Source organism: Lithobates pipiens, unplaced genomic scaffold, assembly GCF_037356315.1.
Source record: "Lithobates pipiens isolate NorthernLeopardFrog02 unplaced genomic scaffold, aLitPip1_a1.2 Scaffold_25, whole genome shotgun sequence".
NCBI lineage: Eukaryota > Metazoa > Chordata > Amphibia > Anura > Ranidae > Lithobates > Lithobates pipiens.
Genome location: NW_027507787.1, coordinates 108,237,152 through 108,260,560, shown reverse-complemented (window position 1 = coordinate 108,260,560; position 23,409 = coordinate 108,237,152). Strand labels below are relative to the sequence as shown.

General features: G+C 46.1%; 5 pseudogenes; all 5 read right to left on the bottom strand.

Moving 5' to 3' along the window:
- Positions 1-15,252: 15,252 nt before the first annotated feature.
- LOC143931533 (5S ribosomal RNA) lies at positions 15,253-15,372 on the bottom strand (annotated as a pseudogene).
- A 92-nt stretch (positions 15,373-15,464) lies between these two features.
- On the bottom strand, positions 15,465-15,583 carry LOC143931402 (5S ribosomal RNA; annotated as a pseudogene).
- Positions 15,584-20,648: 5,065 nt separating this feature from the next.
- Positions 20,649-20,767, bottom strand: LOC143932664 (5S ribosomal RNA; annotated as a pseudogene).
- Positions 20,768-20,868: 101 nt separating this feature from the next.
- LOC143931278 (5S ribosomal RNA) lies at positions 20,869-20,987 on the bottom strand (annotated as a pseudogene).
- Positions 20,988-21,307: 320 nt separating this feature from the next.
- Positions 21,308-21,426, bottom strand: LOC143931893 (5S ribosomal RNA; annotated as a pseudogene).
- Positions 21,427-23,409: the final 1,983 nt, after the last annotated feature.

The following is a 23,409-nucleotide window of genomic DNA, read 5'->3' as shown; positions in this document are numbered from 1 at the left end:
GCTAGTGAATACAGAATAAAGGCTGGCTTCTACGGAGAAGAAGAACACTATCTAGGGTATATAGAGAGGCTAGATTATACAGAGAGGCTAGTGCATATAGTGAAGCTATTGTATATAGAAGCCTGGTTAGTGTATACAGAGAAGCTAGTGTGTACAGAAGAAAGGCTAGACAGGCTATAAAGAGAGACAAGTTTTTACAGAAGACAGTTTGGGTTATACAGAGATGCTAGTTTATACAGAGAGACTAAAGTATACTGAAGACAGGCTAGGGCCTACAGAAGACAGAAGACGGGCTAGTGTATTCAGAACATAGGCTAGTGTATATCGAAGACAGGCTATTGTATGCAGAAGACCGGCTAGTGTAAACATGCTGGTGTATATAGAGAGGCTAGTGAATTTAGAGGGTAGGCTAAGTGATAACAGAAGACAATCTGGGCTTTACAGAGACATTTCATCATTTCATCTAGCTCACATCTCTAATGGAGTTTGTCTCATTGCCATGTTATGCCTTTTCATTCTTATGCTAAATATAGATCACTACAAGATTTTAATCATCCACATGAAGCATTCAATAAAACTATCATACATCAAAATAAACCATGTACTCTTTTTGCTCTATTTTGCATATTTGTAATTCTCCACATCAACTGTCACATTGAGTATGTGACAGTCCTGACACACCATCCTGAATTATTTTTATTTATTTCTTATTAGAAATAGAGAGTACTATCTCAAAATCCGCTTAAATCTATTCACTTCGATGAGTTCTACCGCTAATTGTACGGTAATGTAAAATGTTCACAAAACCATCCATTTGCTACCAGACATGCTGCACATACTAAGAGTAATGTAACTATCGCTCTCTAACGATGTAAACAGTTTTATTGCTTTTCTGACATTAACCGAGTATCTCTGACATTAACTGAGTATCTCTCTGCACTATGATCTTATTAATAATAATATTAATAATAATAATAGGATCGTGTAATCAAAGATCAACTAGTCTAATATAAGCTTTCTCATTGGTAACGGCATATCCTTTAAATTTAGACTAACGCAACTATTTCTCGGCCATTTTCAAGCTAAGCTTTCAATCTCTTACCTTTGAACAGCGATACTTCCTCCCTACAATATTAAGCCTAATGTCCTATTGGTCGTCTATATTATACAACTCTCTGAAAAGCCTATATGTAGAGAATAAAACTAGTCTTACATCTTAATAAAACAGTTTTATTGCTCAACCAGTATCAGCTGTCATGACAAATAAACGTTTCCACTGTACTATCTCTAAATCATTGTAAACCTAACCATAGTTATAATGTCTACAGCTAATTTTACGTTAAAGCAAAATTCACACAAAACCATCTTTTTAAAACCTTTACACATTAAGAGTAATGCAACCATCGCTCGCTACCTCTATGCAATAGGATTCTCTTTCCAGTGGATACGGAAAACAGTCAGTGTAAGCCGTCTTCGTGCGTAACAAAATTAATGGAACGATTTACACGTTGGAATTTGCAAGCTACGTCAATTTACTCTTAAATAATGTACCTTTGCAACTATCCCTTAACTTTGCAACTATCCCTTGATCCCTTTTGTGTATTCACTATATCTCGACCTATATATACTGCCTCAATATTTTCCTAATTTGTTTTGCTATACTTATTATTATTATTTTATAGAGATTACTATCTCTAAATCATTGTAATAAGTTATAATGTCTACAGCTAATTTTACGTTAAAGCAAAAGTCACACAAAACCATCTTTTTAAAACCTTGTACACACTGCACATTAAGAGTAAACCAACCATCTCTCGCTACCTCTATGCAATAGGATTCTCTTTCTGACTCTATTTTGTGTATTCCTTCTTCTCTACATTAACTGTCACACTGATAACCATTTGTAACATATAACACTTGCAACACATTTTTTAACAGCAGCAAAATGTGAGAAAAGCATTGGGCCGGTTTACTTGATTGAGAAGTGGTTGCAGTAGCAAAGCATAGCAATACAGTTTGATTACATTAATAACACATAATGCAACTATTTTACATTCACCTCATGCATACATCCTAATGTAAGCTGTCTATCACTATTAATTTTCATGGTTACTGATACATTATGCCGATAACCAGTGGAAACGGAAAACAGTCAGTGTAAGCCGTCTTCGTGCGTAACAAAATTAATGGAACGATTTACACGTTGGAATTTTCAAGCTAAGTCAATTTACTCTTAAATACCCTTTAGCTGTTTAGCTCACACTTTGCTGTATGTAGCCGCGTTTACATGTAAGTAACCAGTGGGGATTGACATTTCATGTAATGCAATTTGTCTCTTTGCCATGTCATACTTTGCCATTTATTATACTTTCTCATCCGATAGAAATCTAGTCGTTGCTGATATTTCATGATTACAGCAATCATCTCATATAATTGCTATTCCGACATTCTGCCTTGGTATTACTTTGCAACGCTCTATTGAACAATGTAAAGGTAAGCTAGATATTTTGTGTATTTCCACTTAAACTCGACCTGTATATACTGTCTCAATATGATCCTTTCTAATTTTGCTAAATTCGATTATGGAGTTTGCTATGTCTAAATCCAGGTTACCTACTCAACTTTATTACGTATACTGCTAATTTTAGGATAATACAAAACCATCTTATTGCTTTTTTACACGCTGCACATGTTAAGAGTAATACAATGCTACCGATGTGAACAGTTTAATTGCTCTTCTCACATTTAGCTGGTATCTCTCTGCTATAGGAAACTGAATTTGTACCACAACGATCACTCAACTAATATCAGTCCACTCAGTGCTACCGGGATAACTTTTACATTTAGAGTAATGAAAGGATTTCTCAGTCATTTTGAAGCTACTGCAAACAACGCTTCCGATCTCTTTTGAACTGCAATACTTAATCTCTGCAATATTAAGAAATATTTAGCTGCTTAGCTCACACTTTGCTGTACGTAGCCGTGTTAACTGTATTAACGGTAACCTGTAAGTTACCAATGGGGATTGACATTTCATCTCTAATTCACATTCACATTTCCAAAGCAGTTTGTCTCTTTGCCATGTCATACTTTGCTCTGCTATAGGAAACTGAAATTGTACTACAACGATCACTCATCTAATATCAGTCCACTCAGTGCTACCGGGATAACTTTTACATTTAGAGTAATGAAATGATTTCTCAGTCATTTTGGAGCTACTGCAACTAACGCTTCCGATCTCATTTCGACTGCAATACTTAATCTCTGCTATTGCAGACTATTTAGCTGAATATTTAGCTGCTTTGCTGTACGTAGCCGTGGGGATTGTCATTTCATCTCTAATTCATATTCACATTTCTAATGCAGTTTGTCTTTTTGCCATGTCATCCTCTGCCAGTTATTATCCTTTCTCATCCTTATGCTATATTTGGGGTATATTCACTACATGATTAAAGACACGTAATGTACCTGATTGATAAAAACCTACACACGTCGTTGCTGTTATTTCGTGTATTTCCACTTAAACCCGACCTGTATATAATGTCTTAATATTAATTTTAGAGTTATTTTGCTATATTTATTATTACAATAAACAGATTACTATCTCTAAATCCTGGTAAACCAGCTCACACTTAACCATCTTCTTTCTACCTTACACGCAGCACATATTAACATTTAGCCGGTATCTCTCTGCAATAGTAAACGAAATGTGTAGATCACTCATCTAATATCGTCTTTTCAGTGCTACCGGAACAACTTTTAGAGTAATGCAACGATTTTTCCGTTTTAGGAAGCTACTGCAACTAACGCTTTGGATCTCTTAACTGATAAATTACGCTCTGCAATATTAAGCCATGTAAATTGTCCTATTGGTCTGCTAACAATGCTATGTATAATAATACAAATCTTTCAAAGGCAATATCGTCTCACTGCAATACTTACACTCTGCATAGTAAATAGGAATAATGCGAATAATGCTAATAATAAAGCCGTCTAAAACTCGGCTATAAGTAGAGAATAAAACTATCTTACATCAAAATAAACCATGTACTGCCAAACCAATAACGGCCAATTACTTAACGTCTATCAGTCAATGACTTAACAAAATAAACTTAGCACTCTTTTGCTCTATTTTGTATATTTGTAGTTCTCCACATTAACTGTCACATTGATATCACCACTGACAACACACCACTTTTTAACAGCACCAAAATATGAAAAAAGCACTTTACATGTTTCAGAAGTAGTTGCATTAGCAAAAAATAAAGTCCTGTCTTCTTTACACGCTAGCTTTTCTGTATACATTAATCTCTCGGTGTACACCAGCCACTCTATATAGACTAGCCTCTCTGTCTTCTGTATACACGTGCCCGTAATCTATATACACTAGCCTGCCTTCTTTTTACAATAGTCTCGGTGTCCCAGCCTCTCTGCTTACACTAGCCTCACTGAATTCCCCAGACTGTCTTCTGTATACACAAGCCTATCTGTAAAAAAAAATAGCCGGTCTTCTGCATACACTCTCTGTGTAACACAGTCTCTCTCTGGATTCCCTAGCCTCCATGTATAATCCCTGTATAAACTAGCTGGTCTACTGTATACACTAGTCCGTCTGTATACACTAGCAAGCTTGCATACACTAACCTCTCTGTGTAACCCAGCCTCCACCTCTGCATACCCAGGACGTTCTTCTCTATAATCTAGCCTATTTGTATACACTAGCCTGTCTTTTGTACACATTAGCCTCTCTGTATAAACTAGCCGGTCCTCAGTATACACTTGTCCGTCTGTATACACTAGCAAGTCTGTGTAACCAAGCCTCTCTCTCTGCATACCCTAGCCTCCATCTCTTGCATAAACCAGGACCTTCTTCTGTATAATCTAGCCTATCTGTATACACTAGCCTGTCTTTTGTACACATTAGCCTCTCTGTGTAAACTAGCCGGTCTACTGTATACACTAGTCCATCTGTATACACTAGCAAGTCTGCATACTCCTGCCTCTCTGTGTAACCCAGCCTCTCTCTCTCTGTATACCCTAGCCTCCATCTCTGCATACCCAGGACGTTCTTCTGTATAATCTAGCCTATCTGTATAAACTAGCCTGTCTTTTGTACACATGAGCCTCTCTGTATAAACTAGCCGGTCCTCTGTATACACTAGTCCGTCTGTATACACTAGCAAGTCTGTGTAACCAAGCCTCTCTCTCTGCATACCCTAGCCTCCATCTCTTGCATAACCAGGACCTTCTTCTGTATAATCTAGCCTATCTGTATACACTAGCCTGTCTTTTGTACACATTAGCCTCTCTGTATAAACTAGCCGGTCTACTGTATACCCTAGTCCATCTGTATACACTAGCAAGTCTGCATACTCCTGCCTCTCTGTGTAACCCAGCACAGTCTCTCTCTCTGTATACCCTAGCCTCCATCTCTGCATACCCAGGACGGTCTTCTGTATAATCTAGCCTAATTATATACACTAGCCTGTGTTGTGTACACTTTAGCCTCTCTGTATAAACTAGCCGGTCTTCTGCATACACGAGTCTCTCTGTATACCCTTTGATGTCTTTTGTATACACTAGCTGCTCTTTATACATTAGCTCTGTGCATACCCAAGCCTCTCTGTATACACTAGTCCGTCTGTATACACTAGCAAGTCTGCATACACCAGCCTCTCTGTGTAACCCAGCCTCTCTCTCTGCATACCCAAGATGTTCTTCTCTATAATCTAGCTTATTTGTATACACTAGCCTGTCTTTTGCACACATTAGCCTCCCTATATAAACTAGCCGGTCTTCTGTATACACTAGTCCGTCTGTATACACTAGCAAGTATGCATACTCTAGCCTCTCTCTCTGTATACCCTAGCCTCCATCTCTGCATACCCAGGACGTTCTTTTGTATAATCTAGCCTATCTGTATACACTAGTGTATACAGACAGACTAGTGTATACAGAGGACCGGCTAATGTGTACAAAAGACAGGCTAATGTATACACATAGGCTAGATTATACAGAAGAACGTCCTGGGTATGCAGAGCGCTCAGCTTCAAGGGATGGCCAACGTGAGTAATATGAGGGACACTCCTCACCCCTGCCCCCACCTACCAGATCTGACTTTCATCCCCTTGCCCTCTCTGCCCCGGTCATCTGGTGGCAGTTTTATGCACTCCCTGGCCCCCACCCATTCATAATCCTTACCGACCTTTCCTTCGGCTGCTCACAGGAACACACTGGATGACTTGTCTAATTAACCAACTTGTACAAGACACCGCTATCCTCCTGTCTGACACCAGTCCCCCTTGGAGGCTTTACCCCTCACTGTTTGGGTGGTCCCTGCCTCTCCCTGGATGCTCCACATATACCACAACGACATTGTCAGAGGGGCACCACTTGACAGGACACGGGGCTGTCATGCCGGTGGCATCTCCCATTGGAGGAAGGGATGATGGCCCCAACCCCTTGCCAGCAAGTTCTTTCATGTACAGTCCAGGGCGGCTCATCTTCCCTTCTGGAGTCTTGACCTTAGATGGGGGAGTTGCACTTTGGGGGGTCTGAGTGATACCTAGTGTGCTGTACTGGAAGGGCCTGACATTCCCGCATATGTGTCCCCTCCCCCTGGTTGCGCCCCTTGTCCCCCCCTCTGGCTCCCACCTACTCTTTGCCGACATTGCCTTCTGCAGCTTTCGGGGACCCTGGATGACTTATTTATTGAGCCTATTGGTACGAGACACTGCTTCCCTCCAGGGTGACTCTTGACCCCCCTGGAGGATTTACCCCTTACTGTTTGGGCAGTCCCAGCCTCCCTCTGGATGCTCTACACAGCCCCCGATGGCGATGCAGGAGAGACACTAATTGGCGGGCCCCAGGACTGCTGCTCGGGTGAAGTCTCCCGTTGGATGGCCCCAGCCCCTTGCCTGCCGGATTTTCTATGCACCGACCAGGGCTGCTCCTCTTTCATCTTGATGTGGTGACCATGGAGGGGAGGAGTTGAAATTTATGGGGTCCGGGTGTTTGCTGGTGGGAGTGCGCTAAAGGACTTGACATTTCCGCATTTTTGTCCCCTCTCCCCTGTTTCCCCCCCCCTCCCCCCCCTTCCCACCCTTCCCTTCCCTCCTTTCCCTCCCCTCCTTTCCCTCCCCTCCTTTCCCTCCCCCTTTCCCCCCTTCCCTGCCCCTTTTCCCCCCGGGGCGTGGACGGGGGAGAGGGGGTAAGGAGAGGACAATCTGCCAAAGGGAGAAATGCATTTGTTCGGGGACTGCATGTACTTTAGGGGTATGGGACGGGGGGTGGTGGATCCCATTCTGTGATGCCTTTTCTGTTGTGACGGGCTCCCTCGTGCATGCCTACGTTTAGTGCAAGCCGAGGCGACCCCTCAGTGCTGACAGTTATATGCTCTACCTCTGTTTTGGTTATACTATTGTTTTTTGGTTATATGATGTTACTGATTGTCTTTTATTTGCATACTGGTATCAGACGTGACATTTACCACTGCCGAGACTGGGGGGACTAGGATTCGGGGGCTCCCTCTCCGACCTGTCTACCCACCAACCCAAGTAGGACAGCGCTTTAAACCCAGTGTACATCTGGTAAGCGCTATAGCATAATTGTGCTGTTTTAGTATACCCTTCCTGTACTGTTGAGTGCGGACAACCCTTAATTTCCCTCTCCCCCTGGGGTTGAGGTGCCCGGCCTCTTTTTCCCTTTACCTTTCCTTCCATTTGCCCTTCCTTTCTCCCCATTAGTTCCCGCCATGCATTACCTACCCAAAACCTACCTTGGTTCAACTTTCTTTGCTTTTCTCTGACGTCCCCCTCCCCCTCCCCGAGGAGCGATGGCAGACTCAGTCAAGGTCACCTCTCTAAACGTTAAGGGACTGAACTCCCCTGAAAAACAGTGGATCCTCCTGTGAGAACTGAAGACTTCCTGTACTGATGTGGCCTTTATACAAGAAACACATTTTAAAAATACTAGCCTCCCCTTTCTATGGTCGAGATCCTTCCCTAAGGTCTACCACTCTACCAACCCCTCCTCTAAGACCAAGGGAGTCTCCATTCTGATCTCTAGCAGGCTCCCCTGGGTTCCCCAGGATTCTCTGGTGGACCCTGGGGGCCGATATCTTTTTCTTAGGGGCCACATTGGAGAGCTCCTTTTTACATTTGCCACTGTGTACGCTCCCAATGATCACCAAGACACGTTCCTCAGAACTACCCTGCACAGATTATGTGACTTTCGGGAGGGCCAGTTGATATTAGGTGGGGACTTTAATGTCCCCTTTCGCCATCGGTTGACACTTCTGCCTCTTGCTCCTCGCTCCTCATTTCCTCTAGAAAGTGGATTACTAAGTGTTTACTGAATGACCAATTAGTTGATGTCTGGCGTCTGCAACACTCTGGGGAAAGGGACTGCTCTTTTTGCTCTTCCCCTCACAAATCATACTTGAGGATAGACTTCTTCTTGATTCCACATGACCAACTGCACTTGGTGAGCTCTTCCTCCATCGGCCATATTACTTGGTCCGACCACGCTCCTGTAGCCCTTGCCTACACCCTCTCTAGGAACCCCTCACCTAGGTCTCTATTCTGGCACCTTAATGAGAGCCTCCTCCAGATACCGAAAGTTTTAGCAGATGTGACCAGGGAATTGGACCTTTATTTCCAAGAAAACTAAACGCAGGACTGTGACCCGGGGATAATTTGGGAGGCTCACAAGTCAGTACTCCGCAGGGTACTTATCAGGCACAGGGCGCGCATCAAACGAACACGGAAGGAACAGCTTGCTAATCTGTTTCGTGAACTTGCCTCTGTGGAAGCGAAACATAAACATACCCCCTTACGGACCTTAGAGATTGAATTGGGGACACTCCGTACCCATATTGCTGACCTACTCCATTATAAAGCGAAAGCGGCACTCCAGTTTTGTCGTAAACTGACGTAGGAGTCAGGGGACAAATGCGGAAAAATCTTAGCCAGGTCGGTAAAGGAGTTGAAATCTGGCTCTTACATACCACAGTTGATAGATGAGAATGGCCAGAGGGCCTCTACCCCAACCCAAATAGCCGAAGTCTTTGAAAAATGTTACTCTGATCTCTACAACCTGCCCGATTCAGGGTCTGGACAGGACAATATAGACAGATATGTAACCGGTTCTGGTCTACCAACCCTCTCATCGGAATCACGGGAGTACTTGGAGGACCCGATCACACTGGAAGAAGTCCAGACGGCGGTGGGACCTCCGAAGGTGGGTAAGGCTCCGGGCCCTGACGGATATACCGCACAATACTTTAAGACCATCCTCCCTATTCTCGGCCCGCGCTTGGTGAATTTATTTAATACTCTGAGCTCGAATGGGGATTTTCCTGAGGATACCCTTAGAGCCCACATCGCGTTGATACCTAAGGAGGGCCTATGTGGGAGCTACAGACCCATTTCCCTCCTAAATTCGGTCCTAAAACTATTCTCTAAAATCCTCGCCACGTGATTGGCACATCACTTGCAGTCCCTTATACATATTGACCAGTTAGGTTTTATTCCCACCAGGGAAGATAGGGACAACACCATTAAGGTGCTTACCCTGATCCATAAAGCAAAGTCATCTGGGACCCCTTGTCTTTTCATGAGTACTGATGCTGAGAAGGCTTTTGATCGGGTCAAATGGACATTAATGTTCTCGGTCCTTCGCCATATAGGTCTGAGTGAACGGATGCTGGCATGGATAAGTAAGATATACTCACGCCCTTCAGCTCAAGTCAAAGCGAATGGGGTTCTCTCATCTCCCCTTGACATCAGGAATGTCATTGGAACCCTTTCTCTCCACAATTCGACAAAACTCAGACATAACGGGACTCCAAATGGGTACTATTGAGTGCAAGATATCTGCCTACGTGGATGACATGCTGTTCTCGCTGACGAATCCCAGAGTTTCCTTGCCAAATCTCCTTCGGGAATTCCAGATATACGGGATTCTTCTTGAAATCAAAGGCCATGGGGGTTGCAGTCCCCCCGCAAACGTTAATAGACTTGCAGTCCAATTTTCGATTTAAATGGACCCATACAGCCCTTAAGTACTTAGGTACTTACATTCCACCGGACATCGCGCGTACGTTTATGTTGAACTTCCCCCCACCCCTTGTCACTAAGATCCGCAGTTTGCTTCACGGGTGGCATTCTGGCCTCCATTCCTGGTTCAGGAGATGCAATCTCATTAAAATGAACATACTCCCTAAATTTACTTATCTTTTCCAAGCTCTCCCGATCCAGATTCCAGTCCTGTTTTTTAAGCAAGCTCAATCCTTGCTCACTCAATTTAACTGGGCCCACAAAAATCCCAGACTTAAGCGGTCACAGCTGACATTGTCTAAACAACAGGGAGGGTTGGTTCTCCCTGACTTGCGACGCTACTACCTGGCCTCCCATCTGGGGCGTGTATTGGACTGGAATCGAAACAAACTTTCTAAGCTCACTCCCGAATTCCGCTAAGAAGCGCCATGTGGTGCCATAAGTATTTACCCACAGAATTTATGTCACATCCCACTATAGGGGTTTAGTTGAAAGTCAGTCACCTGATCGCTACCCAAAACACACTCACGTCTTTGACTTCCCCCCTATTCCCTATACGTGGCCATCCACCCTTTGAACTGGGGACCCACTTAGAAATTCCAACCTAGACAATGCGTCTAAATTCGTCATTGATGGAAAATGGCCTTCTTTCTCAACCCTAACAGATCCGACAGGGCTTTTCCAACTGCCTTTTTGGAGAGCGGCGCAACGACATCATATTCTCCATTCCATCCCCAATCCTCAAACGTTCGCCCGCCCTCAGATGGAGTTTGAGACTCTATGCAGGAGCGAAGGCCCTTTGGCCCACATTCTCTCTCAAACAGATTACCCACACTTAACCTGTCTGTCCAACTGGGAAAAGGACCTTAATTGCTCATTTTCTCCAGCACAGAGACAACGCATTATCACTTTGGCTCTCAAAATGTCGCTGTGCACGAAGATACAGGAGACAAATTTTAAACTTCTCACCAAGTGGTATTTGACACCATCAAAGCTGCAGAAATGTTTCCCCTCTTCCTCGAACATATGCTGGAGGTGTGGAGAAGAAGAGGGCACGTTGCTGCACATTTTTTGGTCCTGCCCCAGCTTGGTGGACTTCTGGACAGAGATCCGATGCATAACACAAAAATTCACAGACTTCTCCATCCAGGAAGAGGCTGCATTCTTTCTCTTGCACCATTCACAGATTCCCATTAAGAAGTACAAAAAAAACAATTTTACGGCATGTGATAAATGCGGCGAAATCCTGCATCCCTCTCTATTGGAAAAAATGTTCCCCCCCTTTCATTACTCACTGGCTTAGGAAAATAGAGGACATTAAAAAAAATGGAGGACTTGAGGTAAACAAGAATTTTTTAAACAAACCTGAGACATCTGGAATACCTTTATATTCTCGCTGGAAGGTTGTCACCTGCTTTCGCCTTAGTGCTCTGAGCTTTCCTTGACTGGCCCCTTGGACAGTGGCTGCCATCGTGTCTCGTCCCCTCTTCTCCTTTTCTGATCTTTCAACCCTTCTCTTTTCTGCCTTCCTCCCCTATCTCTCACCCCCTCCACCCCCTCTCTCTTTTGGAAAGAGTAACGGTTAACGGATGGGTATCGGACCCCTTTCAGCTGGGCCGTGGCACACGTCAGGGTTGTCTCCTATGTTATATGCTTTGGCGGCAGAACCGTTGGCTTCTGCACTTCGGGCACACCAGGCTGTAGTAGGCCTCCGACGCGGTTCTCTGGTGGAATCGGTAAGTATGTATGCGGATGATACTTTACTGTATTTAGAGGACTCGGGTCGGTCATTGGAGGCTGCCCTGGGGGTCATAGAGGAGTTTGGTGGTCATTCCGTTCTGCGTATTAATTGGACCAAGTCGCAGGTTCTACCCATTGACTTGTTCTCCCCGGACCGGGATGCAGCTTCTCTCCCGCTCTCCAGGGTATCCTCCATTCAGTATTTGGGAGTGCAGGTTACGAGGGAACCTGGGGAGTATATTCATCTTAATCTTGAACCACTGCTTCTGTATGTGCGGGAGAAGACTAAGGCATGGTCCCGTCTCCCCATTGGGGTTATGGGACGGATCAATATTACTAAAATGATCCTCCTGCCGAAACTCCTTTATGTACTTTGGCATTCCCCTGTCATGGTCCCCGTGGCGTTCTTTAAAACATTAGACGGTGTCTTAGACACCTTTATCTGGGGCCCATCTAGACATAAGTTCGCATGGAACACACTTAAAACCCGACCTCTATGGGGGGACTGGCTCTCCCTGATTTCGACACATACTACATAGCAGCCCAGATTTCCCATTTTTATCACCTCCATAGAGCGGATAGTCACAGATATCAGGCCTTGGTGGGCGGGAGGGCTGAATCCCTTGTTGATACTCCCCTTCAGATGATTTTTCGGGGTGGTGGGGTTAGGGATGCCCGGTCCCGGATCCTGCCACACCACCGGAGTATTTGGAAACTAGCCCTTAGATTACTGGGAGCTGACTATTACCACTCACATACACCGCTATGGCGCAACCCCCTGCTTCGTGAGTTGTCTGGCTTACCAGATGTAGACTTGTGGGCTTCTAGAGGGATACTTTTTCTGTATCAGGTGGTGACTCCTATGGGCGTAAGGGATTTTCCCTCCCTACAAGTGGAATTTAACATACCCCCTCATATGCACTTTCGCTACTTGCAATTGCGACACGCGCTTCGTGCGCAATTTGCTCAGGACTTCCCGAATGTACAGTCGCTGGCTTTGACAGATGTAATTATGGGAGACGAACCGGCTAAATTGATCTCGACTCTATACGGCCTACTCCGGGCCCGCTTGGTGGCGCAAACCACTGAACAGGCCAGGTTGAGATGGGAAGAGGACATAGGTCCCTTTGATGGGGAGGAATGGGAGGATGCCCTTGAGAACGTTCAACAGGCTTCGCTTAGCCTACCTGACCGACTAACGCAGTACTATGTGATACACAGGTCCTATCTCACCCCTATCCGGATAGCTAAGTATCATCCTGACTATAACCCGAAGTGTCCCCGTTGCTCTTGAACGACTGGTACTTTCTATCATCTTCTCTGGCAATGCCCATTGGTCCAGGAGTATTGGGGGCAGATTGTCAGGTTTCTACATGACCACATGGGTTCACCCCTTCAACTTGACCCTAAGAGTTGCCTACTTAGTATATTTCCTGATACCTCTGTTGATCAATACTTGGCTAAATTTTTGCACTCTACGCTGTTTTGCCGCACGAAAGCTTGTGGCTAAATACTGGATGCGTCCAACCATGCCTACTATGCGGGAATGGGTAATGGGCATTAATAGTAAGCTACCCTTGATTAAACTGGTGTATAGAAATCATGGGTGTCCAGCCAAATACCACAAAATATGGGATAGGTGGGTGGAAAATCTGCATATGTGTGTGGAGTGAGCTATATTGGAGTCTATACTATCATTGTCAGGAATTTTCCTTAATGTAAGATGTATTACTGTCCGTCACCTATGAAGAGGCTAATGTTTGTACCTACTGTAATATCTTGTTATAACTGAGTTGTTCAATAAACTTGTGCTGTTAAAAAAAAAAAAAAAAAAGAAGCGCCATGTGGTGCTATAAGTAATTACCCACAGAATTTATGTCACATCCCACTATAGGGGCTTAGTTGAAAGTCAGTCACCTGATCGCTACCCAAAACACTCACGTCTTTGACTTCCCCCCTATTCCCTATACGTGGCCATCCAACCTTTGAACTGGGGACCCACTTAGAAATTGCAACCTAGACAATGCGTCTAAATTCGTCATTGATGGAAAATGGCCTTCTTTCTCAACCCTAACAGATCCGACAGGGCTTTTACAACTGGCTTTTTGGAGAGCGGTGCAACAACATCATTTTCTCCATTCCATCCCCCAATCCTTAAACGTTCGCCCGCCCTCAGACGGAGTTTGAGACTCTATGCAGGAGCGAAGGCCCTTTGGCCCACATTCTCTCTCAAACAGATTACCCACACTTAACCTGTCTGTCCAACTGGGAAAAGGACCTTAATTGCTCATTTTCCCCAGCACAGAGACAACACATTATCACTTTGGCTCTCAAAATGTCGCTGTGCACGAAGATACAGGAGATGAATTTTAAACTTCTCACCAGGTGGTATTTGACACCATCAAAGCTGCAGAAATGTTTCCCCTCTTCCTCGAACATATGCTGGAGGTGTGGAGAAGAAGAGGGCACGTTGCTGCACATTTTTTGGTCCTGCCCCAGCTTGGTGGACTTCTGGACAGAGATCCGATGCATAACACAAAAATTCACAGACTTCTCCATCCAGGAAGAGGCTGCATTCTTTCTCTTGCACTATTCACAGATTCCCATTAAGAAGTACAAAAAAAATCAATTTTACGGCATGTGATAAATGCGGCGAAATCCTGCATCCCTCTCACTGGCTTAGGAAAATAGGGGACATTAAAAAAAATGGAGGACTTGATCCTCACATCACAAGGTAAACAAGAATTTTTTAAACAAACCTGGGACATCTGGAATACCTTTATATTCTCGCTGGAAGGATGTCGCCTGCTATCGCCTTAGTGCTCTGAGCTTTCCTTGACTGGCCCCTTGGACAGTGGCTGCCATCGTGTCTCGTCCCCTCTTCTCCTTTTCTGATCTTTCAGCCCTTCTCTTTTCTGCCTTCCTCCCCTATCTCTCACCCCCTCCACCCCCTCTCTCTTTTGGAAAGAGTGGAAAATTGGGAATGACGGCCCCACACCCCCCTCTGGATGGAATATGCCGGAGGGACCTGGGGTTTGTGTGACCCTGGATCTTGGTACAGTACTTTATCCGTGCCTCGAATCATTGTGATTGATGGAAGGCAGACTCACAGTTGCGAATATACCTGTATCAAGTATTGTTCAGCTGCTTTTTGCTCTGTATTTCTCTGTTGCATTATGTACTCGGGGGACCGTCTTCCCCTATTTGGAGAAAAAATTATATTTGAAAAAAAAAAGAATCCTACGACACCTGGTATTCCCAGGCGGTCTCCCATCCAGGCATTAACCAGGCCCGACCCTGCTTAACCTCCAAGATCAGACGAGATGGAACAGATTCAGAGTGATGTGGCCGTAGCCAATATCTTCAGGCACTCTCAACTCTCTTGACAAACACCAAGATGGTCACCTTGGAAACAAGCGGAAAAAAATAGGTCAACGGCAACAACATAAAAAGAAGCCTACGGCATCTGGAAATCCCAGGCGGTCTCCCATCCAGGTACTAAACTGGTCCCAACCCTGCTTAGCCTCTGAGATCAGATGAGATTGGGCTCTTTCAGGGTGGTGTGGCCGTAGGAGATTTCTTCAGGCACTCTCAACCTTGACTAACGCCAATATGGTCACCTTGGGAAACAAACAAAAAAAAGTCAACGCCAACAACATGAGAAGAAGTCTACAGCACCTAGTATTCCCAGGTGGTCTCCCATCCAGGTATTAACAAGGCCCGACCCTGTTTAGTCTCTGAGATCAGACGAGATCTGGTGCTTTCAGGGTTATGTGGCCATAGGCGAGCTCTTCAGGCGCTCTCAACCCTCTTGACAAACACCAAGATGGTCACCTTGGAAAACAAAAAAAAAAAAAAAACAAGTCAACGCCAACAACATAAAAAGAAGCCTTCAGCACCTAGTATTCCCAGGTGGTCTCCAATCCAGGTACTAGCAAGGCCCGACCCTGTTTAGCCTCTGAGATCAGAGGAGATCGGGCGCTTTCAGGCTTATGTGCCCATAGGCAATCTCTTTGGGCACTCTCAACCCTCTTGACAAATGCCAAGATAGTCACCTTGGGAAACAAGCGAAAAAAAAACAGGTCAATGTCAACAACATAAAAAGAAGGCACCTGGTATTCCAAAGCCATCTCCCATCCAGGGACTAACTAGGCCCAACCCTTCTTAGCCTCAGAGATGAGAAGAGATAGGGCTCTTTCAGGGTGATGCTGCTGTAAGCGAACTCTTTGGGCACTCTCAACCCTCTTGACAAATGCCAAGATGGTCACCTTGGGAAACAAGCGGAAAAAAAACAAAACGAATCAACGCCTACAACATAAAAAGAAGCCTACAATAACTGGTATTCCCAGGTGGTCTCCCATCCAGGTACTAACCAGGCCTGACTCTTCTTAGCCTCCAAGATCAGATGAGATTGGGTGCTTTCAGAGTGCTCGGACTCTTTCCCCATCACTAATGGGACGAGGCAGGGGTGCCCTCTGTCTCCCCTAATTTTTATTCTGACACTGGAACCACTTATGTGTCACGTTCGGAATGACCCGAATATTACTGGCATATCCAAACCCTCGGCACACCACAAAATTGCGGCGTACGCTGACGATCTAATTTTTTTCGTCTCCAATCCACACATTTCGCTTCCCAATATACTCGCGGCTCTCCGGCGATACGGCAGCCTATCAAACTATAAAATCAATTGCGCCAAGTCGGCTGTATTGAATATATCGGTCCCGGATGGTGAGGCCAAGAGGCTACGCTCCGCTTTTCCATTCTACTGAGCTGAAAAATCTATACGTTACCTGGGCGTTGACATCGCAGCGGATTTGGCGCAATTGTACCCGCTTAATTTTGTCCCTCTCCTGAATAGACTGAAATCTGATTTGGGAAACTGGCATGCTTTAACACTGACCTGGTTCGGGCGCTGTAATGCATTCAAAATGACGGCCCTCCCGCGGATCTTATACTTGTTCCATACATTACCGATCCGGCTACCCCCAATTTTTTTCAGACAACTGCAGGTGCTGCTCCGGGACTTTATTTGGGCGCGCAAACCGCCCAGAGCCCGTTTGCAATTGCTTGCCAGACCAAAGGACAAGGGGGGTCTGGGTCTCCCAGATCTGAGACAATACAACAGAGCGACTCTGCTAACGAGAGTCGTTGATTGGCATTGTAATGGCCCACACAAGCAGTGGGTGGAGATGGAGATTGAGGATGGATCCATTCCCCTATTGACCTCCCCGTGGCTCCTGTCCTCCCTACCAAAAGACCTCAGAGATCACCCCGTAGTGGGAGCTACGTTGGCTGTTGTGCGGAGGTTGTTCCGCTGCACACACATTGCTCCCCTGCCGTCACCAATGACTCTGATTATAGGTAATCCAGACTTCCCACCGGCATTTACCAACAAGAAACTGCGACAGTTGACAGTGGTGGGGAAACAGGGTCTGGGAGAGGTGTGGCCCTCGGGAGGGCTCCCGACCACGCAAACTGTCGCCGAGCTTTCTGACCCTCCGCTTGACCTTTTTAATGCTTATCAACTTCGTCACTTTCTTCTGGCCATACAAAGGGCCCCCTACACTCCTAGAGACCTGACGCCCTATGAATCCATCTGTCACAAAATGGAACCTGTGCGACACACCCTCTCCCTCCTGTACAACCAATTAAGTAGTCAGGAGGAGGAGTCGACCCCACCATTTATCCACAAATGGGAGAGGGACTTTGGCATCACATTTACCCCACAACAGATAGGGAAGATCCTGACAATAGTACATAAAGCTTCCATCGCAAACCAATATCAAGAATCAGGATACAAGATAGTCTCACGCTGGTATAGAGTCCCATACCTTCTGAATAAAATGAATAGATCGATTCCGGATGTTTGTTGGAGGTGCAATTCAGATACGGGGACCATGGGACACATTTTCTGGGCATGCCCGGCCTTGAGGAACTTTTGGGTGGAGGTGACCGGGACGATAAAAACTCTCAGAAATGTAGATATCGCAGACAACCCAGCAGCGTGCCTTCTACACTTGACCGAACAGCCTGTTCGAAAATACAAAAAAACCCTCACGATGCAACTCCTGAACGCCACCCGGGCCGGCATTCCCACACTGTGGAGGCAGCCTCAGCCCCCATCCAAGGAGCTGTGGTATTCCAAAGTCAATCATATTCTCCGGATGGAAGATTTGACCGCCACCCTTCACAACACTGAAGAGGCATTTAGTGTTACATGGAGGCCCTGGAGGTATTTTACTGGTACTTGAGACTACATTCGGGAGGTGAGCAGCGCCCCTTTTTAGGCTTTTAGGCTCTTTCAGGGTGATTTGGCTGTAGGCACTCTCTTTGGGCACTCTGAAGCCTCTTGACAAGAGCCAAGATGGTCACCTTGGGAAACAAGCTAAAAAAAACAGGTCAAAGCCAACAACATAAAAAGAAGCCTACGGCATCCAGTATTCCCAGGCAATCTCCCAATCAAGACACTAACCAGACCAGATCCTTCTATGGCACCTGGTCTTCCCAGGCAGTCTCCCATCCAGGTACTAACTAGGCCTGATGCTGCTTAGCCTCTGAAATCAGACGAGATTGGGTGCTTTCAGGTTGATGTGGCCATAAGCGTTCTCTTCAAGACACGCCCAACCCTGTTGACAAACGCCAAGATGGTCGCCTTGAGAAACAAGCAAAAAAAACAGGTCAAAGCCAACAACATAAAAAGAAGCCTATGGGCTTACAGCGGACCTTAAAAGATGGGACCCACTAGCTCTGTCATGGTTCGGACGCTGTAATGTGTTGAAGATGAACGCGATGCCACGACTTCTGTATCTACTACAAGCCTTACCTATCAAAATACCCCAGACTTTATTTCAAGCGGTTCGCTCAATCTTTATCAAGTTCCTCTGGCGCGGAAAACATATGCGTATTGGTAGGGCAATGCTATTGCGACCGAAATTGCGGGGAGGTATTGGCTTCCCGGACCCTGCTCTATATTACACAGCGACGCACATGACACCGGTTGACTGGTGCTGGTGTTCTGCCATATACTGTCCGGCCATGATATAGTGTCCGCGCCGTACTGCGCATGCGCAGTACGGAGCAGACGAAGATTCGGAAAATCTCCAAAGCTGAACGGATGCGCATGCACAGTACACAGCGGACACTATCCGATGGGGGACCATATGTGATAAGACACCGGCATGGGGAACTGAAGCTATGGGTCAAGCTAGAGCAGGAGATGGCGCGGGTTCCACTGGCTGGTCTGCCTTGGGCGGGGAGGCCATTGGAGCCCTGTGTGACTACTCACCCGTTAACTGGCCCCTCGCTCGCCGAGATGGATAGTTTTTTTCACCTTTCCCACCTGACTAACTTCCCTTCTCCTATGACCCCAATTATTGGACATCCTAGATTCCCTCCGGGCCTGTCTGACCAGGCCTTTACCAGGCAAGCCCCGAAAGGGCTTCTGAGAGCAGCCCTAATTCTTGGACCCACGGGCTTGATTCCCATGGGGACCATACTGCTAGAGCAAGTACCTGTTGCATTGGATAGCTGGAGAGCTAGACGGCTAATCCATTTCCTCGGATCACTACCTAACCATTCGTTCTTCTCTAGACAATTCCACCCCTTCGAGGAACTTTGCCTGGATGATGGCCCAATTCGTGGTTCCCTCTCTAGGTCCTACCAAATCCTGACAGACGCACAATCCTCCACGGATCCATCCTTCCTAGCTAAATGGAAAAGGGACTTACAAACTACATTCTCCAAACCACAGAAGGACAGAATACTCTTTTTCGCCCATAAGTCGTCACTCTGCAGTAAATATCAGGAGATCTCATATAAGCTGATCACACGCTGGTATCGTACACCGGTGGTGTTGGCCAAAATATTCCCCGGTCAATCTGACCGCTGCTGTCACTGTGGGCAACAGGCTGGCACCATTCTCCACATTTTCTGGGAATGCCCTAAATTACAAACATTCTGGCAGCCTGTCCTGAGACTCATCCACAAGTTCACAGACATTTCCTTAGCCAATGATCCCGCAGCAATTCTTCTCAATCTAACTCCTATGTCGAGAAAGCGTTATCATAAGTCCTTACTTAAACATCTCCTCAATGCAGCTAGGGCCTGCATCCCAAGTCAGTGGAAAGAGCAATCTGCTCCAATGGTGACCCAGTGGTTCGCAAGGGTAAATGATATTGAACAAATGGAAGACCTGACTGCCACAATGAGGGATAAAACAGAGGAGCATGGGAACAGATGGTTCTACTGGACCCAGTTTCGCTTTTCGGAAGAATACCTCCGCGAGACATAGTAAGCTCATGGTGATCGTTGGAGATCGCTGTTCCAAACGTTGGACAGCTGATGAGCTGGTGAGCCGAGGGCGTCTCTTGCTCCCTGGGAGGGGACACCACCCTATCCACTCTACCCACGACACCCCCTTACCCCTTATTTTCCTTTTCTGCCATTTCCTTCCCCAATCTTCTCTTTCCCCTTCTCCCTCCTTTCAGTTCTACTATTTCCCTTCTTAACTCAAAAAAGGGAAAAGAAAATGTATTTGTTCCGACCCCATTTGACTACTACACAATACTCTTCCCCTATCTATGGATATCTAAACTCTTCGAGGGTAGCAGGGCTAGTATCAATAATATTTTAAGTGGTAGAGGATCCCAACGAGATGGAGCTTTAATCTCATCTTGATATGACCACAAAGCTGTACACGTGCTATTCTCCTCGGACTTCTTACCATTGGCTCTGATATCCATGCAATATGATCGTTTGTTTGTAACTATTTGTATCACACATTCTGTGAAGTTGCCTTTGCATTGTATGTCGCATACTACTAAATAAAAAATAAATAAATAAATAAAAAGCCTATGGCACCTGGTATTCCCAGGCGGTCTCCCATCCAGGTACTAACCAGGCCCGACACTGTTTAGCATCCGAGATCAGACGAGATTGGGCGCTTTCAGGGTGATGGGGCCGTACGTGATCTCTTCGGGCACTCTCAACCCTCTTAACAAACGCCAAGATGGTCACCTTGGGAAACAAGTGAAAAAAAAAACAGGACAAGGCCAACAACATAAAAAGAAGCCTACAGCACCTAGTATTCCCAGGTGGTCTCCAATCCAGGTACTAGCAAGGCCCAACCCTGTTTAGCTTCTGAGATCAGAGGAGATCGGGCGCTTTCAGGGTTATGTGCCCATAGGCAATCTCTTTGGGCATTCTCAACCCTCTTGACAAATGCCAAGATAGTCACCTTGAGATACAAGCGAAAAAAAACAGGTCAATGTCAACAACATAAAAAGAAGAATACGGCACCTGGTATTCCAACGCCATCTCCCATCCAGGTACTAACTAGGCCCAACCCTTCTTAGCCTCAGAGAAGAGAAGAGATAGGGCTCTTTCAGGGTGATGCTGCTGTAAGCGATCTCTTTGGGCACTCTCAACCCTCTTGACAAATGTCAAGATGGTCACCTTGGGAAACAAGCAAAAAAAAAAAACGAATCAACGCCAACAACATAAAAAGAAGCCTACAATAACTGGTATTCCCAGGTGGTCTCCCATCCAGGTACTAACCAGGCCCGACTCTTCTTAGCCTCCAAGATCAGACGAGATTGGGTGCTTTCAGAGTGATGTGGCCATAGGCAATCTCTTCAGGCACTCTCAACCCTCTTGAGAAACACCAAGATGGTCACTTTGGGAAACAAGCGAAAAAAAAACAGGTCAACGCCAACAAAATAAAAAGAAGTCTACGACACCTGGTATTCCCAGGCGGTCTTCCATCCAGGTACTAAACAAGGCCCGACTCTTCTTAGCCTCCAACATCAAACGAGATCAGGTGCTTTCAGGGTAATGTGCCCGTAGGCAATCTCTTCAGGCACTTTCAACCCTCTTGACAAACGCCAAGATGGTCACCTTGGGAAACAAGCAAAAAAAATAAAAATAAGTCGGAAGCTAGAGACAATACGGCCCGAGTCCTCAATTTAATCCATGCGGCGCATGTACAGGGAAGGCCCTTGCTTATGTTGTCAACGGACGCGGAGAAGGCCTTTGACAGGGTGGCCTGGCACTTTATGCAGGCCACCCTGGAACATATAGGTCTTGGCCCCAACATGATGATGTCGCTTTACTCCACACAGTCGGCAGCGGTACGGGTGAACGAGTGCTGCTCGGACTCTTTCCCCATCACTAATGGGATGAGGCAGGGGTGCCATCTGTCTCCCCTAATTTTTATTCTGACACTGGAACCACTTATGTGTCACGTTCGGAATGACCCGAATATTACTGGCATATCCAAACCCTCGGCACACCACAAAATTGCGGCGTACGCTGATGTTATAATTTTTTCCGTCTCCATTCCCCTATTGACCTGCCCGTGGCTCCTGTCCTCCCTACCAAAAGACCTCAGAGGTCACCCCGTAGTGGGAGCTACGTTGGCTGTTGTGCGGAGGTTGTTCCGCTGCACACACATTGCTCCCCTGCCATCACCAATGACTCCGGTTATAGGTAATCCAGACTTCCCACCGGGATTTACCAACAAGAAACTGCGACAGTTGACAGTGGTGGGGAAACAGCGTCTGGGAGAGGTGTGGCCCTCGGGAGGGCTCCCGACCACGCAAACTGTCGCCGAGCTTTCTGACCCTCTGCTTGACTTGTTTAGTGCTTATCAACTTCGTCACTTTCTTCTGGCCATACAAAGGGCCCCCTACACTCCTAGAGACCTGACACCCTATGAATCCATCTGTCACAAAAGGGAACCTGTGCGACACACCCTCTCCCTCCTGTACAACCTATTGAGTAGTCAGGAGGAGGAGTCGACCCCCACCATTTATCCACAAATGGGAGAGGAACTTAGGCATCACATTTACCCCACAACAGATAGGGAAGATCCTGACCTTAGTACATAAAGCTTCCATCGCAAACCAATATCAAGAATAAGGATACAAGATAGTCTCACGCTGGTATAGAGTCCCATACCTTCTGAATAAAATGAATAGATCGATCCCGGATGTTTGTTGGAGGTGCAATTCAGATACGGGGACCATGGGACACATTTTCTGGGCATGCCCGGCCTTGAGGAACTTTTGGGTGGAGGTGACCGGGACGATAAAAAAACTCTCAGAAATGTAGATATCGCAGACAACCCAGCAGCGTGCCTTCTACACTTGACCAAACCGCCTGTTCGAAAATACAAAAAAACCCTCACGATGCAACTCCTGAACGCCGCCCGGGCCTGCATTCCCACACTGTGGAGGCAGCCTCAGCCCCCATCCAAGGTGCTGTGGTATTCCAAAGTCAATCATATTCTCCGGATGGAAGAATTGACCGCCACCCTTCACAACACTGAAGAGGCATTTAGTGTTACATGGAGGCCCTGGAGGTATTTTACTGGTAATTGAGACTACATTCGGGAGGTGAGCAGCGCCCCTGTCCCAGAAAAAGACTGAACATCTAACGTTTACCTACGTAGGCCATGTCTGCCCTGGGTGGCATTCCCCCCCCCCTCCCTTTTTGTCTTTATTTTTCCTTTTTTTCCCCGCCGCCATCCCCCCCCCCTCCTCTCTCTCCGTCTTTGCACTCTCTTCTTCCCCCGTCCTCCCTTTTGACTATGCCTTGTCTCCTTACTAGC